Genomic DNA, 18,083 nt, shown 5'->3' on the forward strand with positions numbered 1-18,083 from the left:
TGGAGTTTCTGGTGATTAGGCAGCCCCAGGGGTCCTGGCCAATTGGAAGAAGGGCTTCCTGAGGAAACACTCCTGCGCTATTTTACATGGGTCCGGAGGATGTAGACAGTTCAACAGCTTTAGAAAATGCCTTAACTAATAGTGGCTTAATCAAGATAGATTTTTTAAAAAATTATTGGGGTAAAATAAAAGAATATGAAATTTACCATCTTAACCTTTTTAAGGTGTGCCATTCATTAAATACATTCATAATGTCATGTACCACCATCCAGCTCTGTAATTCTGTTCTTTTTGTAAAACTGAAACTCTGTACCCATTAAACACAAACTCCTCACCACCCACCTCCAGCCCTTGGAAACCACCATTCTACTTTGTCTCTAGGAATTTGACGACTCTAGTACCTTATGTAAGTGGAACCATACAGTATTCATCCTTTGATGACTGGCTTATTTCACTTATGTAATGTCCTCAAGGTTCATCAATGTTGTAGCATATGTCAAAATCTCCTTCCTTTTTTAAGGCTGAATAATATTCCGTTGTATGGACATACCATACTTTGCTTATCCATTTGTCCCTAGATGAACACTTGGGTTTCTTCCATGTTTTAGCTACTGTCAATAATGCTGCTGTCAACATGGGTGTATCTCTTGAGACCCTGTTTTCCATTCTTTGGCTATATCTCCAGGAAGTGAATTGCTGGATCACGTGGCAGTTTTATTTTTAATCATTTGAGGAACTGTCATACTATTTTCCACAGTATCGGAACCATTTTACATTCCTACCAACAGTGCACAAGGGTTTCAGTTTTTTCCACATGCTCACCAATACTTGCTATTTTCTTTCTTTTTTGGAAAGTTAGCCATCCTAATGGGTATGAAGTGGCTAGATAGTCTATTTTCTTTCATTCTCACTTAAAAGGCATAAACTGTTCAGGTCTGGTATGGTGGCTCCCAGGTCATACACCCAGATACCAGGGGTCTTGGCTCTTTCCATGCTGTGCAGCTCCATCTTTCTAAGGTGATGCCCATAGTTGTATGGTCCTAGATGGCTTGCCAGGCAGCAGGACGGAGAAAAACAGGAAAGTAGGGCACACCTCTGTCATGCATGAGCACAATCTCATATAGACATCACTTTCACTCATGTCTAATTGGCTAGAGCCTGGTCACATGGCCATACTTAACTGCAATGGAAACTGGGAAATGTAGTCTTTTATCTGGATGGCCATAACTGTTAAGGTGGTTGTTAAGTCCAAAGCTGATCTCCGAGATTCAGTTTCTTGTCTGCACAAGAGCGACAGGGTAATTTACACCATTATTCTTTAAGAGTAGGAAGCTCGCGGTGGCTCAAGCCTGTAATCCCAGCGCTTTGGGAAACCGAGACGGGTGGATCACAAGGTCAAGAGATCGAGACCATCCTGGTCAACATGGTGAAACCCCGTCTCTACTAAAAATACAAAAAATTAGCTGGGCATGGTGGCGCGTGCCTGTAATCCCAGCTACTCAGGAGGCTGAGGCAGGAGAATTGCCTGAACCCAGGAGGCGGAGGTTGCGGTGAGCCGAGATTGCGCCATGGCACTCCAGCCTGGGTAACAAAAGCGAAACTCCGTCTCAAAAAAAAAAAAAAAAAAAAAAAAGAGTAGGAAGCTGACTTGGAAAAACCTCTGTCGGGACTGGTGGGCTGGTCCTTGGGCTCTTCTCAGCCTCTGATCCATAGGAGCTGCTTCTCCAGGCTGCGGTGAGGAAGCTGATTCATCAGTTGGCTTCATGGCATCATTGCCTCACTCAGTACCCCTAGCTGGCTGTTCCAGCACCCAGGGAAGGCCTGCTCCAATGGGCACAGCTGGTTGATCCTTTCCCTGTTACAGAAAGTGATGTTGTGGCACTTGTCTTCACCTCTGACTACCCGGCAGTGGACTGTCCCTGAGCCACAGGCTTCTCTCCTCTGGGTGGGTGGCTTCAGGTTGGAAGTTGGAGACGCTGGAGATCCTGGCCTTGCTGGAGAGGACAACAACCTTCAACTGCCATGACAGAAGACTTTAATAAGGCTGGCTGGGGCTTTCAGAGGAAAACCCTGTTTAGTAATGGATTCATTCATTCATTCATTCATTCATTTATTCATTCAAGTATGTGCAAGTACTGAAATTACGGGCATTCCTTCAAGAAACATAGTCTAGTGGAAGGCAAAAAGGCAAAAAGATGGGGAGAGCCTGGGTGAAGTATTCTGCCGCCACGCGCGGGGCTGGGCCCCATACCAACTTTGTCCTGGAAACCACAAGGCCACTGTAATGATCCACATATTGGTTTTCTAGGCCTCATAGTCTCATTCTACCTGTCTTTGAGCTTAGAGAAATCAGGGAGGTTTTCCCTAAGGAAGAGGATCAACGCAACTCCCTGAATTGAGTCCTGGGAATGTAGGAGCTGGTTCTATGGAAAAGCCGAGGGAGAAGCAGTGCAAAGGCACAGAGTGGGGAAGGCCTGGGGCATTGATGGCTGCACAGCCTTTGGGCAGGGGTGTGTGGGGGCAGACCATGTACCAGATCCTGCCCTCCACTCCTCAAGCCTAGAAAGCTTGCGAGTTCACCAAGGGCAGTTCAGCCTTCAAGGGATTTGTTCCATGCCCACAGGACAGATTGAGAAACCAGAGGGCTCACCTGCTTTCAGGATAATGACCAGACTCTCTTAGCACTGTTTGAAGCCTGCACATCCCAGCCCCTGACACCCCAAGCTTCATCTAGTACTGTGGTTCCCTCTGCTCTTCACTCTCCAGCCTTCGTGCTTTCTGGCAATTCCATGAACACATGGTGATAGACTGTTGCAGTTCCAGCCTCCAGTTTGTTCACGCCTCCTTGTACCCGCACTGTTTGGCAGTGTCTTCCCACACTCACTCTGGGTTCAGCCACATGCCTTACTCTGGTCAATGCAGCAGTAGCAAGTGCAGAGATGTGAAAAGTACTTGAGCTTTGGAGCTTGTTCTTTCTTGCTCTCTTCAAATCCTTCAACTGCCATGTGCAGGAAGCCCAGAGTAGCTTGCTGAAGAAGAAAAGCCTACAAGATAAAGAAACAAGGAGCCCCAGTTCCTCACTGACTTAGTAACTGAGGAAGATGCATGAGTGAGACCCCAGCCAAGATCAGCCATGACCTGACCCAGAGGGTTGGAGCCATCTGACTGAGGCCAGGCAAATTTCTGACCTACAACATCGTGGGTTAAAAAATGGATGAGGCCAGGCATGGTGGCTCACACCTATAATCCCAGCACTTTGGGAGGTTGACAGGGGTGGATCACCTGAGGTCAGGAGTTTGAGACCAGCCTGGCCAACATAGTGAAACCCTGTCTCTACTAAAAATACAAAAACTAGCTGTGCGTGGTGGTGCACATCCGTAATCCCACTGAGAGGCTGAGGCAGAAGAGTCCCTTGAACCAGGGAGGTGGAGGCTGCAGTGAGCTGAGATCACACCGCTGCACTCCAGCCTGGGCAACAGTGTGTGACTCTGTTTCAAAAATAATAAATAAATAAATAAATAAATAAATAAATAAATAAATAAGGGATGTTGTTTTAAGGCACTAAGTTTTGGAGTGACTTGGTACACAATGAAAGCTAACTGATACCAATCTTTCTCTATCGTACTGCAGGGTCTTTGCATGGACTGTTCCTTATACCTGGGTTGTTCCTGGTCTTCTCTTTACCCAGTTGATGTCTCCCTGCTCTTTGGATCTCAGCTTCGTTATCAACACTTCCTTGGTTTTACAAGACTTGTTCAGTTATCCTGATGATAGGCCCTTATATAGCAGACTATATACCTTGCATGTCTGGATTATAGACCCTTACAGCACCTTGTATATCTCTTTTACAGTGTTTACCACAGTTGTAAGCATACTTTTTATTACAAGACCTAGCACACAATAGGTGTCCAATAAACAGCGGTTGAATGGATAAAAGGATAAATAAAACAGGTGCTCCCTCTCTGATAAAAGAGCTGTCTTGTCCAAGGCCTTCACTTGGGAGTGGGCAAGTCCTCTAAGGAATCTGAATGAGACCCGCTGCAGGCTGTTTTATATGAGTTAGAGGAGGCCGAGCTGAGTTTTGTTCCAAGAGTCCACATCCTTCCCCTGCAGTCAACAACTCCAACTCTACAGACCAGCACTGGCTCTCCTGTTTCCTTGTCACGATGCCATCACCTGCCTTGCCACTTGTTACAGTTTCCAAGGCTAACACTCTGAAGGAGAATAACAGCCAACAAACACGTGTACAGAATTTTACAGTTTAGGAAGCACACTTCCCCCTCCTGTTAGTCACACCTCTACAGCGATTGTCCCTGCTGAAGCCGAGGCACCTCTTTCTAGCCAGGAAACGGTGATCAGAGCCCCCACGTCAGCAGGACAGGCCTCACCCCCACCGCTTCTGTGTGTTGTGTCTTGATGACTTAGGTCCTAAGGAGTAACTTCCTGTTCTTCTCTGCAGACTCAGGGCCCCTCTCACCGCATGGGTCTGGGACTGTGTCCTGTCATTTCTTTTCATTATAGACTTCCTCTGTTTGTGTGTTCCCACCTGCTCACCCTTGTTCCTCTCCTTGCCAGTAACAGACGCTGGCCTTCCAGCCACACTACCCTGGGATTCTGGGGCACCCACTTCCTATCATCCTAGAGGGTATTGTGCAGGAACAAACCTGCCCTTCCTGAATCATCCCCTACCCAGGAAAAGCACTTGCTGGGAAGGATTTCTCCCTGCAGGAATGCCTTTCCTTCTTGAGAAGGAAAAGATGTGGGGGAAGCACCTTCACACACCCAGTGAGAAAACACAGGCTTCTGCTTCCTGAGCGCTGGAAAGCAGGTTGGAGTCAAGTCCTCATAGGCAAGTAGCCAGGGTTTGGGCCCACCAGTGAGTCAAGGTGCAGCCATCAGCAGGGTGGGCTTTGTGTCTGCGTGTGGGTGCAGCTGGGAGACTAACGTCCAAGTTAGGGATCTGGCTGGTCTGGAAACCTATAGCCTTCCCGAGCAGGGGACATATGGGACAATTCCCAAGTGTCACAGAGCTTTAGAGCACTCCCTAGAAACATCTGTCTACACTGCCTGCCTGTAGTTGTACCTTCTGCTCCTTGCAGGTGCCTCCTGCCGATGGCTTCTGATTGAATCGGGTCTTACTCATCTTGGGAACCACTGTGACGAAAACCATGGCTCTGATTCCAGTATTATCTCTACCAATTGCTGTGTGACATTAGGCACAGCACTTAACCTTTCTGAGCCTTTCTGAGTCCGCCTCAGAGGTCTACTCTGAAGACTGCGTAAGGTAATGTGTTTAAAGGCATAAGAATGGTGCTTGGCACATAGTGAGTGCTCAATAAATGCTAGCCATCATCATCACATAGTCATCATCATCATCAACATCATTTTGCCCACAGTGCCTAGCAAGGTGCCAGGAATATGATAGACACTTAACGAATGTCTGTTGAATGAATGCATTGTTTTTGTGAGCTCTCCTAATTTGAGCTGCTACCAATGCACGAAATTACACTTGAATAAAATGCACAGCAGACAGTGTCACCTCCTTATTAGCCAAGGCCTAGAGCCAACGGCTAACTAGGGGAGAGAAGTGAGGGACAGCCAGAAATGACCACAGAATGACCACGAAGTGGAGGGATATGCTGGCTCACCAACAGGAAGATTCCTGCAGGTTCCAGGCACTGCTGGATGAGCAATCCTCAGGGAGACGTTGGCTGAGTTAACTTGTCATTTTCTGGCTACATTCCCAAGATCATCTAACTCCCTGGAAAAATGGCCTCATGGGGTGGCCCAAGCCAGCTGCCAGCTACCACCTCTGGGTCGAATGAACTTGGCCTTTCTGCCCCTTTGAGGCATCTGTATTTGTGGCGCTCCCTTTCTATTCACAAAGGACTTTTAGCGTGGGGAATTCAGAACGTTTTTCTCCTAAGACCCAGAGAGCCCACTGTTTAAGGTATGTAGTGATGGCGGATCTAGAGTTTTCTTAAGCTAGGATCTTCCAGCTTCCTTGAGTGGGTCTATGAACAGCCAGCCAACCACACCCAAAGGCTGGAGACATCCTCCCCAGGCAAACCCTAGCGGCTGGGCTGTAGGCAACAATGCCTTTGTCCAGAATTGCTTCCTGCCTTCTTCCTTCCTCATAACACCTCAGCCTTCAGCAATGTCACGCTGGCCTTGGGCTGGATTTGAGTAGCTGGGTGTGGCTTCAGGGACAGGGATATTTGTACTAAGGGTTGCAGGAGGCATTTAGAGTTTTCCAGAAAAAGTGAGAAATCAGTGATTCAGGTAAGAGGAGACTCAAACTGAGATCTTGTTTCACTGCATCTTGCTGAACCAAGCGTAATCTTCCTAGAGCCTCAATGTCCCAGCTAAAGCCGGGGGACAGTGATTGAAAAGAATGTGTCTTCTGTAGTGATTGGGTATAGAGGACTAGACATGTCCACCCAGTAACGTTTAACATATTGACTGAATATCTGTCTCTCCTGTCTTAAAAAATCTGTTTATTCCTTTGATTATTGAGAAAATGTGTTAAAGATTTCATACCATGACTGTGGGTTTATCCATTTCTCCATGTATCCCTGCCACACCTATGATGTTGAGGCTGTAATTTTAGGTGCATGCAAATCCAAAGTTGCTGTATATTTCTTGTGAACTGAACCTTTCATCATTATAAAGTGTTCCTGCTGACCATAGTACATGTTTGCCTCAAAATCTATTTTGTCTAATGTCAATATAGTGACATCAGCTTCCTTTGGTTAGAATTCGTGTGGTTTCTTATTCTTTCAGTTTACACACATCTTGCAATTACTGATGTATTTGCATTTATATTTGCCATCTTATTTTTGCTTCCAACTTTTCTCACCCATTGTATGCTTTTTCATCCCTCATTTTCATTCAGTATTTCTTTTCCATTATATTTTCTCCCCTCCACTAATTATAAAATTATATATCTGCTTCTGTTCCTTTAGTAGGCAACCTGAGACGCTACAGATTCCTTTCTCAGTTTATCCATGTCTAAAGTTAATCCATATCTTTATCCTTTTATTGGGAACCTTGAAATATTTTAATTACATTCCCTTCTTTTAAACTTTTTTATTTTTTAAACAGACAAGGTCTTACTATGTTGCCCAGGCTGATCTTGAACTAGCCTTAAGCAGTCCTCCTGCCTCAACTCCCTAATGAGCCAGGATTACAGGCATGAGCCATTGTGACCAACTGTGGTGAATTTTTAAAACAAATGCATTATTTGTGGTTTAAAAAATTTTTTCCCTAAATAATCAGTTTTTGGGAGACATCATCTGCACACAATAACATTCATTCATTTGAAGTGTACTGTTTGATGAGTTTTTGACAAATGTATAGTTTGACAAATGTATCACTGCCACACTCAAAATATAAAATATCTCAATCAAGCCAAATAATTCCCTTGTGCTACTTCCTTTTCCCATCCCCAGTCCTTGGCAACCATTGAACTGTGTTCTGTCACTTTAGTTTTACCTTTTCTAAAATTTTGTATAAATGCGATCATATACTATGCAGTCTTTTGTGTCTGGCTTCTTTCACTTAGATGGCTCTTGAGATTCATGGCGTTGAATGTTTCAGTGATCTGTTTCTTTTTATTGTTGAGTGCTCTTCATTCCTTCGTGTAGATCCAAATTTCCACCTGGTATCACTTTTCTTCTGCTTGAAGAACTTTATTTAACATTTCTTGAGTGTGGGGCGGCTGATGATAAAGTCTCCCAGGTTTTGTCTGAAGATCTTTATATTTGCCTTCGTTTTTAAGAAGATATTTTCCCTGGATTTAGAGTTTCAAGTTGATAGTTTATCTTTCAGCAGTTTAAAGATGTTTGCTTCGATGTCTTCTGACTTGTATTGTTTTTGATGAGATATCTATCATAATTCTCATCTTTTTTTTTAGTCTTCACATTATATTTTTTTGTTACTGGCTGCTCTTAAGATTTTCTCTGTGGCTGGGCACAGTGGCTCATGCCTGTATCTCAGCACTTTGGGAGGCTGAGGCGGGTGGATCACCTGAGGTCGGGAGTTTGAGACCAACCTGGCCAACATGGAGAAGCCCTGTCTCTACTAAAAATACAAAAATTAGCCAGATGTGTTGGAGCATGCCAGTAATCCCAGCTACTTGGGAGGCTGAGGCAGGAGAATAGCTTGAACCTGGGAGGAGGAGATTGCAGTGAGCTGAGATTGCACCTTGCACTCCAGCCTGGGAAACAAGAGTGAAACGCTATTTCAAAAAGAAAGATTTTCTCTGTCTCACTAATTTTCAGTAGTTTTGATTATCATGTGCCTTGGTATGTTTTTTCATTTTATAGTTTTCTTCAAATGTAGAAAAGTTGGCTAGGCATTGTGGTTCATGCCTGCAATCCCAGCAATTTGGGAGACTGAGGTGGGCTGATCACTTGAGGTCAAGAGTTCAAGACCAGCCTGGCCAACATGGTGAAACCCCATCTCTACTGAAAATGCAACAATAACAACAACAACAAAAAATACCTCGGCATGGTGGCAGGCACCTGTAGTTTCAGCTACTCAGGAGACTGGGATGGGATAATCGCTTGAATGTGGGAGGTGGAGGTTGCAGTGAGCCTGGACAGGGTTACTGCACTGCAGAGTGAGATTCTGCCTCAAAAATAAAATAAATTTAGAAAAGTTTTACCCATTTTTTTTCAGAGACTTTTTTTCTGTCCCTACCCACTCCTCCAGCTGAGACTCTAATTACCTATGTTAGATATCCTGACATTGTTTCACTGGTGGCTGAGGCTCTGTTCATTTTTTCCATCCTTTTTCCTCTTTGTGCTAAATTTGAATAGTGTCTAAGGCTTTGCTTTCAAGTTGACTAATCTTTTCCTCTGTAATGTCTAATCTGCTGTTAATCTCACTCAGTGTACTTTTCATTTTAGTTTGTAATTTTCATCTCTATATGGTCTTTGGGTCTTTTTGTTTTTTATTTCCCATTTTATCCTCATTGTGTTCATGTTCTCCTTTACATCTTTGAGTATTTATAATGTTTTAAAGTCTTTGATGAGTAATTCTATCAGCTCTGTCACTTCTGGGTTTTATTAATTAGTTTTTTCTTACTGATTATGAGTCATATATACCTGCTTTTCCCCCCATGCCTGGTAATTTTTGATTGGATGCTAGATGTATCAGTTAAGGGCCAGGTAAAGAAAGAAACCACATTAGTAATTTGAATAGGGACAAGTTAATATAATGAACTATTATCAGCTGGGAGCGGTGGCTTATGCCTGTAATCCCAACACTTTGGGAAGCTGAGGTGGGTGGATCATGAGTTCAAGAGATTGAGACCATCCTGGCCAACATGGTGAAACCACATCTCTACTAAAAATACAAAAATTAGCTGGGCATGGTGATGTGCACCTGTATTCTCAGCTATTCAAAAGGCTGAGGCAAGAGAATTGCTTGAACCAGGGAGGTGGAAGCTGCAGTGAGCACAGATTGTACCACTGCACCCCAGCCTGGCGACAGAGCAAGACTCCGTCTCAAAACAAAAAAACAAACAAAAAAAACTATTTGCTAGAAAATGTGATTAGTTACTACAAAAAAGGTAAAAGTGCTCTGAGGAATATAGAAATAACAAATGCAGAAAGCCCTGCTTTCTGCAGCTGAGGGGAAAGCATATCTAGAAGGAATTGAAAACTTGGAAGTGGCATCCCTCCTCATATCCCCTCCTCTAGGTCTTAGATTCAGACCCTGTTGGAGATGGTGTGGCTGTCATGAGAACACTCAGCTTGCCATTGGAAAAGAAACCTGCCAGAGGACATAGACCAAAGCTTTTCATATCAGCAGTTCACTGGATGGCTAAAAAACTCATTGGAGGGTTCAGGTGGGCCATAGCTAGTCTATAGAATCTGCTTGTCAAGTGGCCAATAAACTGGGGTGCCAGTAGGGCAGTGCTGGTCTTCAGAAACTGATTTTAAAGGGGATAAAGGAGAGACTTTATCATCAGCCACTCCACACTCTGGTTGGGTTTCTGGTGAACTTGTTGGAGAATGAGCTCCACTAGATCTCCTAAACACCATTCATAGCTGTGGAGATAAAACACATCAGAATAAGGAAGAGAAGATTCTTTCTGAGCAATAGCCATGCAGTGACACATTTCCCCACCCCAGTACCCTTTAAAGATAAAATTGAACATAGTACCAATTGGCAAAGGAGATACGTTTACAGAGTCCGGACGTTTAGAGTCCAGCTCCAGTATCACAAAGCTTGCATTTAGAGCTAAAAGGCAGCAAAGTGACATATGGATATTATGTTTTCTCTGTTGTTGAATGCTGTATTTTGTTGTTGAATGCTATAGTTATTCTATTTTTTATAGAGCATTAGACTTTGTTCTATCACAAAGTTAAGTTACGTGGGATTCTTCAGATCCACTCCAGGATTATTTTTGAGATTTGTTGTGATGGGTCAAAAGAAAAGCTAATTTACTGTTACTACTAAATTATGAACCTTCTAAGAACTCTATCCAATGTCCTGTGTATTATGAGGTGTTGACACTCTGGATGGTGGGAGCACAAGCTATTCCCCTCTCTCTGTGGGCTCCTGAAATTGTTTAGTCTATTGCTTTCCAGTGAGTCTTTCTGACCTTGTGGAATTTTGCCCCATGCATATAGATCTATATTCATCTAAAGATTCAACGGGACTCCTCTGAAGCTCTCTGCATGTCTCTCTGTGCATCTCCCTTTTTTCTGATAATTTGCCTCACAAATTTTAGTCTTATTGGTTTCCCTAAACTTTGATATTGTCTGTTCAACTCAATGAGACCAGTGGGCTCCGTTTGCATTGCCCCTCCCCAAACTGCAATTTGAAAAGTTAGCCAGGGCATTCATAAGCCTCATCCTATTTGTTTCCCTTCCTTCAGAGAACACAGTCCTAGCTTTCTATTGTCAAATGTCTGCAAACTTTTTTTTTTTTTTGAGACAGGGTCTCACTCTGTCACCCAGGCTGGAAAGCAGTAATGTGAACAAAAAAGGTAAAAGTGCAGCCTCACTGTAGCCTCAAACCTCCTGGGCCCAAATGATCTTCCCCCTTCAGCCTCCTGACTAGCTGGGACTACAGGTGCCTGCCACCATGCCTGGCTGATTTTTTGTAGAGATGGAGTTTTGCTTTGTTGTCCAGGTTGGTCTTGAACTCCCGGGCTCAAGCAATCTGCCTGCCTTGGTATGTTAGTCTGTTCTCACACTGCCAGGGAGAAATATCCAAGACTGGGCAATAAAGGAAAGAGGTTCACAGTTCCACATTGCTGGGGAGGCCTCAGGAAACTTACAATCATGGTGGAAGGCAAAGGAGAAGAAGGCACCTTCTTCACGGGGAAGCAGGACAGAGTGAGTGCAAGCAGGCGAAATGCCAGATGCTTATAAAGCCATCAGATCTTGTGAGATTCACTCACTATCACAAGAATAGCATTGGGGAAACCATCCCCATGATCCAGTTACCTCCACCTGGTCCCACCCTTGACACATGGATATTATGGGGATTACAATTCAAGATGAGATTTTAAATGAGGACACAGTCAAACCAAATCACTTGGCCTTTCAAAGTGCTAGGATTACAGGCATGAACCACCATATCCAGCCAACAATTCTTTACTAACTTTTTTTGTTTTGAATTGTTTACAGTGGTAGAGCAAATCCTGTAGCAGTATAAAGCTTCAAGAGCAGAAGTGTAAGTCCTTTTTCATGCCTTTTAATTCTATATTTAAAAATATATTACTTTTCATATAATATATAATATACTCTTGACATATTACTTTTTAAATAATTTATTGCAGTTAATGTTTGATTAGATTTACCCATATACCACTTTATTTATTCTTCCACTTTATACTTTCTTTCTGAGATTTATTTTTATTTTATTTATTTTTCTACCCTGGAGTATAACTTTCAGTGAGCTCTCATAGAGGTAAACTTCCAATTTTTGGATATCTGAAAATGTCTTTTTCTTACCTTTGTTCTTTCAATACATCTTCTCTGTGTGTAGAATTGAGGGCAATATTTATTTATTTTTTTAATATGTTGAAAATACCATTCTATTTTTTTCATAGTTTCCATGACTGCTGATGAGAATCAGCCATTATTCTAGTAGTTTTCCTAGAATAATATTTTCTCTTTGGTTGTTTTAAAAATCTTGTTTTCGACATCAGAATTTGCAGTTTTACTATGATGGGACTAAATGTGAACTTTTAATTTAATGTTTATATTCACTGGTATTTTGAATCTGTGGGTTGATATCTTTAATTAGTTCTGAAGTTCTCAGCTATTAGTTTTTCAAATATTGCCTCTGCCTCATTCTCTTATACTTTTTTTTTTCTAGAATTCTAATTAGACATATGTTAGACCATATTACTTTATCCATCATTAAAAAAAAACGCTTCATTTTTCTTTTTCTTTGCCTTTTTCTGCTCAATTCTAGATAATTTCCTTGTAATTATCTTTCAGTTTATCATTTCTCTCTTTAGCTGTATCTAGTCTGTACTTAAGTATGCTCATCCAATATTTAATTTTAGTTATGATGTTTTTCATTCCTAGAAGTTATCTTTTACTTTTTCAATGTTGCTTAGTTATTCTTTACTATTTCTTTTCTTGTTCCCTGCATGCATTTTAAAATGTATTTTTTATTTTATAAAAAGTGATACACATAATTATTTTATAATTTATTCAATAAGTCTATTACCTGTGTCCTTTGCAGGTCTGTTCTATAGTCAATTGTTTCTGTTGCTCCTTTGTTATGATGCCTTGTTTCCTTGTGTGTTTTGATTAGTTTTGTACTGCAAGTAGCCCACTTTCCTTCAATTTCTGCTTATGGAAATTTGTGAGAGCTAGGATTGTAGAGGGTTCTTCCAAAGAGTATTTATCTTTTGCTTCTGCCAGGCCCCTGGGGGCACTATGTGGCAGCAACTACTCCAAATTAAATTCTTGGCTTGTGGGGTCTTGAACAACCCAGAAGTAGGAAATAGGCTTACAAACTAGTGGGCAAAGGATATGAACAGATACTTTACAAAAGAATACATATATGAGGCCAACAAACATATGAAAAAATGCTCATTATCACTGGTCATTAGAGAAATGCAATTCAAAACTACATTGAGATACCATCTCATGCCAGTTAGAATGGTGATCATTAAAAAATCTGGAGACGACAGATGCTGGAGAGGGTGTGGAGAAATAGGAACACTTACACTATTGATGGGAGTGTAAATTAGTTCAACTATTGTGGAAGACAGTGTGGCGATTCCTCAAGGACCTAGAAATAGAAATTCCATTTGACCCAGCTCCCATTACTGGATATATACCCAAAGGATTATAAATCGTTCTGTTATAAGGACACATGCATACAAATGTTCATTGCAGCACTGTTTACAATAGCAAAGACTTGGAACCAACCCAAATGCCCATCGATGATAGACTGGACAGGGAAAATGTGGCACATATACACCATGGAATATTATGCAGTCATAAAAAATGATGAGTTCGTGTCCTTTGTAGGGACATGGATGAACCTGGAAACCATCATTCTCAGCAAACTGACACAAGAACAGAAAATCAAACACCGCATGTTCCCACTTATAGGTGGCTGTTGAACAATGAGAACACATGGACACAGGGAGGAGAGCATCATACACTGGGGTCTGTGGGGGTGAACTAGGGGAGGGACAGTGGGGGATGGGGAGTTGGGGAGGGATAACATGGGGAGAAATGCCAGATATAGGTGATGGGGAAGAAGGCAGCAAACCACACTGCCGTGTGTGTACCTATGCAACAATCTTACATGTTCTTCACATGTACCCCAAAACCTAAAATGCAATAAAAATATATTTATATATATATATAAAAGAAGTGGCTAATTGTTCTAGATTTTTAGTAGTTACTTTTTCCATTTTCCACTTAGTGTTTAGTTTTAAGAGAATCAATTTTCTTTGTAGTCCTCATGAAGAAGGGGTTCTTGATATTTCTCCTTAGTCCTAAACCTGAGAGCAAACCCTTTGGAAGTCTCAGCAATTCCATGGGAGAAACTCTTATTAGACTTTCCACCTTGGGAAGATCGTGGGCTTTGTTAGCACTTCCTTGAGTGCTAGGATCCTGGGAATACCAAACCACTGTTTCACAGGGTTCAGTAAATGTCCTCTGGGAAAACATCAGCTGCTTTTCTCCCGTTATCTTTCTGGTTTCTACCTTTGCTGCATTTTTTTTTTGGTCTTGGGCATTATTTACTTTCTTGCCAGCTTATCTTACATTTAAGAAGAACTTTTATTATTTTGTGAAGAACATGTAAGTTTGTTGCATAGGTACACACACGGCAGTGTGGTTTGCTGCCTTCTTCCCCATCACCTAAAGTTGTTTTCAATAGGAGAGTCATTCCAGGCATCTAGCATTTAGTATTACCAAAAACAGAACTACTGGGATCATGCTTGGTGTTCTTCCCTATTACCTGGCGCATAGTAGGTCCTCAGACACTATTTGGTAAATAAAAGAATAAATGAGAGGGTGACTGAACATACAGGCACATTGTTTTGCCTGATGAATTATTGGAAATACCATGAGGTCAGAGACCTTGCCTGCTGAGTTTACCACTGCCTGAACCTCTATGAAATGACCTATGCCAGGGACCAGCTGATGTCAACTGATCTTGACTAGACTGGTCTGGAGGCACAATAGGAAATTTGTCACCATAGGCAACGCTTGCCCTATGCAGAAAGAAACTTTTCTAATCTGCGGAGTGTTGGGGATGGATAATTTTCAAATGATGAAGATGGGCTTCAGTGACTGTTTTCTGCTCTTTTCCTGGTTACTCTGAGGCTGTTGACTGCAAACCTTCTCTCACAGTGATGGATGTTGTCCTTGGTCTCCTCAGTGCTGTATCCAAGCCCTTGTAACTCAAAGTGTGATCCACAGACCAGTGTCATCTACATCACCTGGGAGCTTGTTTGAAATGTGAACTCTTGGGCCCCATCCCAGACTTACTGGTTCAGAATCTTCACTTTTAACAAGGTCCTCTGGTTATTTATGTTCACATGGAAGTTGAGAAACATTGCTCTAATTTAGAACTTTCCAATAGGTGTGTGCTGTGAATAGGTCACAGGTGTGCAATAAATGGGCTACAGGTGTACACTGAGTGGGTTACAGGTGTGCAGTGAGGAACTGATTCTTACAGCCTTCAGATTTTCCTGTAGGATGACTGATACGGCTTGGCTGAGTCCCCACCCAAATCTCATCTTGAATTGTAGCTCCCACAATTTCCACCTGTCATAGGAGGGACCTGGTGGGAGGCAATTGAATCATGGGGTGGGTCTTTCCTTTAATGTTCTCCTGATAGTGAATAAGTCTCACGAGAGCTGATGGTTTTATAAAGGGGAGTTTCACTGCACAAGTTCTCTGATTCTCTCTTGCCATGGCCGTGTAAGAAGTGCCTTTCACTTTCTGCCATGATTGTGAGGCCTCCCCAGCCATGTGGAACTGTGAGTTCACGAAACTTCTTCTTCCCAGTCTCAGCTATGTCTTTATCAACCCCATGAAAATGGTCTAATACAATGGCCAACACAGTTTGGTTTGCTTGGGATTTTCCCAGTGTTAGCATTTAAAGAATAATATCCCTGGAAACCTATCAGATCAAGGCTAACTGGGATGATTGATCACCTTACCAGGTGGGACTGAAAGCACAGTATCTAGTCCAATGAAGCGGGTAAGAGGGAAGTTGGGTGGTCTCTAGCATGGAGCAGCTCTAGAAGAAGGCTCCAAACCTCCATCTTTTTATTAATTGGCAACTTTAACCTATTTGCAGATGATGTTCCCTTCTAGTGGCATCCTTGCTAGCTATAGGGAGAGAGCTCTAGCAATACATACACATTACGCAAATTAGAACTTCTTCATTATTTTGAAATACTTGATATAAAACATTTATTGTATTCACAATCTATTCACTTTATCATAAGAAATTTCAATATTACATTTGTCAAAGAAAGAAAAGGAAGAGCTGTTAGATTCTTTTAATAAAATTTCAAGTGTTGCACATTTTTGACTGGTTATAAAATAGTCGGACATTTTGTATCATGTACTTGTGTGAACAAAAGTTTCCTGTTGATAGTGACTTTGGAGAATTTGAAGAGATCATCATTAAAAAGCCCCGGTCAAGAATTGCATATCGCCATTGCACTCATAAAGCCTGACACACACAAAAAAATGTCCATGGAAGAAAGCTCAACTTTTTCATTACATTTTTTGAAAAGATTTTATTGGGAAGTTTTATACATATTCAATTTTTAATACTCTCCCTATTACTTTGTACTTATTTTTCTTATCAAAATTATATAATGTAAAAAAAGTAATATAGTTTTTTCACCCAGTTTCCTGTAGATGCTCTCAAATTACCTCCACTGTACTCAATGTGCCCTGCAAATGTTGTCATGTTCTCTGTGTGTGGAGGCATAAGTGCCTTGGAAATCTTGCTCTAAACTTCCAAGCTCCCCACTTCTTTGAACTGATTGAAATCCCTCTACCCTCTGCGGAAAGAAGCAAGGCAAATGCCATACCCTCCAGGAATCTCCCCTCCCTGCCTTTCCTCTGCCCTCCAATTTCCCTCTGTCCTTGTGAAGGACCCCTTCTTTTGTGAAAGAAGCATCTAAGCTGCCTTAAATGGCTGCTATGGCAAACCTAGTGCTGTGAGGAGCAGGGTGGCCTGACTTGGGGATGGGCTTCAAGGCAGAGCTGCTCCTCCTTTTGGGGGCAAAATTGTGATGGAGAGTAGATGGGGTCAGAGCACTCAGGGCCTGACCTGAACTCTGAGACACCTGCATGCAGGCCTGCTGAAGACACCCTCTGGCATGGGGTTCCCCAGACAGTTGGCTCTCACACTTCATGGAAGGCCTCAGGGTCTCCCCAAAAGATGATTCATCATAAGGCCATACTCTGACCACAGCTGGTTTCCACTGGCCTGTTTTTCTAGGGCCCCCAGAGTATATCTTACCTTACCCCTTGTGCTAATAGTAGCTTGAACTTGACTTCTGCTTCCAGAGTTTTCTAGAACAACTTGACTGGCACAGGTGGTAGGGGAATTATGCTCTGGGCTTTGGAGTCAGAAAGATGTGGGTTCAAGTGTTGGTGCTGCCACTTACTAGCTCTGGGATCTAGTGCCTGGCATTTAGTAAGTGCTCAACTAATGAGAATTGCTGTTATTACAGCTGACCCTTGAACAACATGGGGTTGAATTGTGCAGGCCTACTTATACGTCAATTCTTCTGCCTCTGTCACCCCTAAGACAGAAAGATCAACCTCTACTCTTTCTCCTCCTCTGCAACCTACTTGATATGAAGACAATGAGGATAAAGACCTTTATGATGATTCTCTTCCACTTAATGGACAGTAAATATACTTTCTCTTATGATTTTCTGAATCACATTTTCATTTCTCTCGCTTACTTTATTGTAACAATGCATATCTAATACATGTAACACACAAAATGTGTTAATTGGTTGTTTATGTTGTTGGTAAGCCCTCTAGTCAATAGCAGGCTATTAGTAGTTCAGTTTTTGGGGAGTCAAAAGTTATATGCAGATTTCCCCCTGTGCAGGAGGTCAGTGTCCCCAACATCTGCGATGTTTAAAGATCAACTGAACTATTTCTCCCTCACCTCCTTGAGTTGTTCCTTTTCTTTTCTTTTTCACAACCAAATCCTGCTTTGGATCCAGGTGGTTGTGAACCTGTTTAGTTTTTTGTGTAAACCTGACATTGTAAGGAAACAGGATTCCAGTAGGATACGAATGTAGAGAAAACAAAACTAAACAGGAAAAAGCCTAACTCTGCACACATAAATCAATAATCCTGGTTATTGTGAGGATAATTAATAAACAAAATCCCTAGGAAATGCCCAAGAGAGCCTATTATAGAAAATAACACTGAAACTGTTATGTAACATCCAGACCCGCATGTACTCAACTCAGCGTTTTGAAGCCTCGCTCCAACGGTCAGTGGTGTTTGATGAATGACTCTTTGGTTACTCTCATTGAATGTTCTGGCCAGAGGGGAATTGAGTCTGTCTGTTTTGAAGTTTGTTGGTTTTTG

The 18,083-nt window shown here is 42.2% G+C and overlaps 1 long non-coding RNA gene across 1 annotated transcript in view; it reads left to right on the forward strand.

The window, feature by feature from the left end:
- The first annotated feature begins 11,645 nt into the window (after nucleotides 1-11,645).
- Nucleotides 11,646-18,083, forward strand: part of LOC105717435 (uncharacterized) — a 41,814-nt gene continuing 35,376 nt past the window's right edge. Inside the window, exon 1 of the long non-coding RNA XR_001107525.3 lies at nucleotides 11,646-11,694. This is a non-coding gene — a long non-coding RNA (uncharacterized LOC105717435). The remainder of the gene's footprint in view (nucleotides 11,695-18,083) is intronic.

Source organism: Aotus nancymaae, unplaced genomic scaffold (genome assembly GCF_030222135.1).
Source record: "Aotus nancymaae isolate 86718 unplaced genomic scaffold, 86718_ANA_hifiasm-v0.15.2.pri h1tg000059l, whole genome shotgun sequence".
In the NCBI taxonomy this organism is placed as follows: domain Eukaryota; kingdom Metazoa; phylum Chordata; class Mammalia; order Primates; family Aotidae; genus Aotus; species Aotus nancymaae.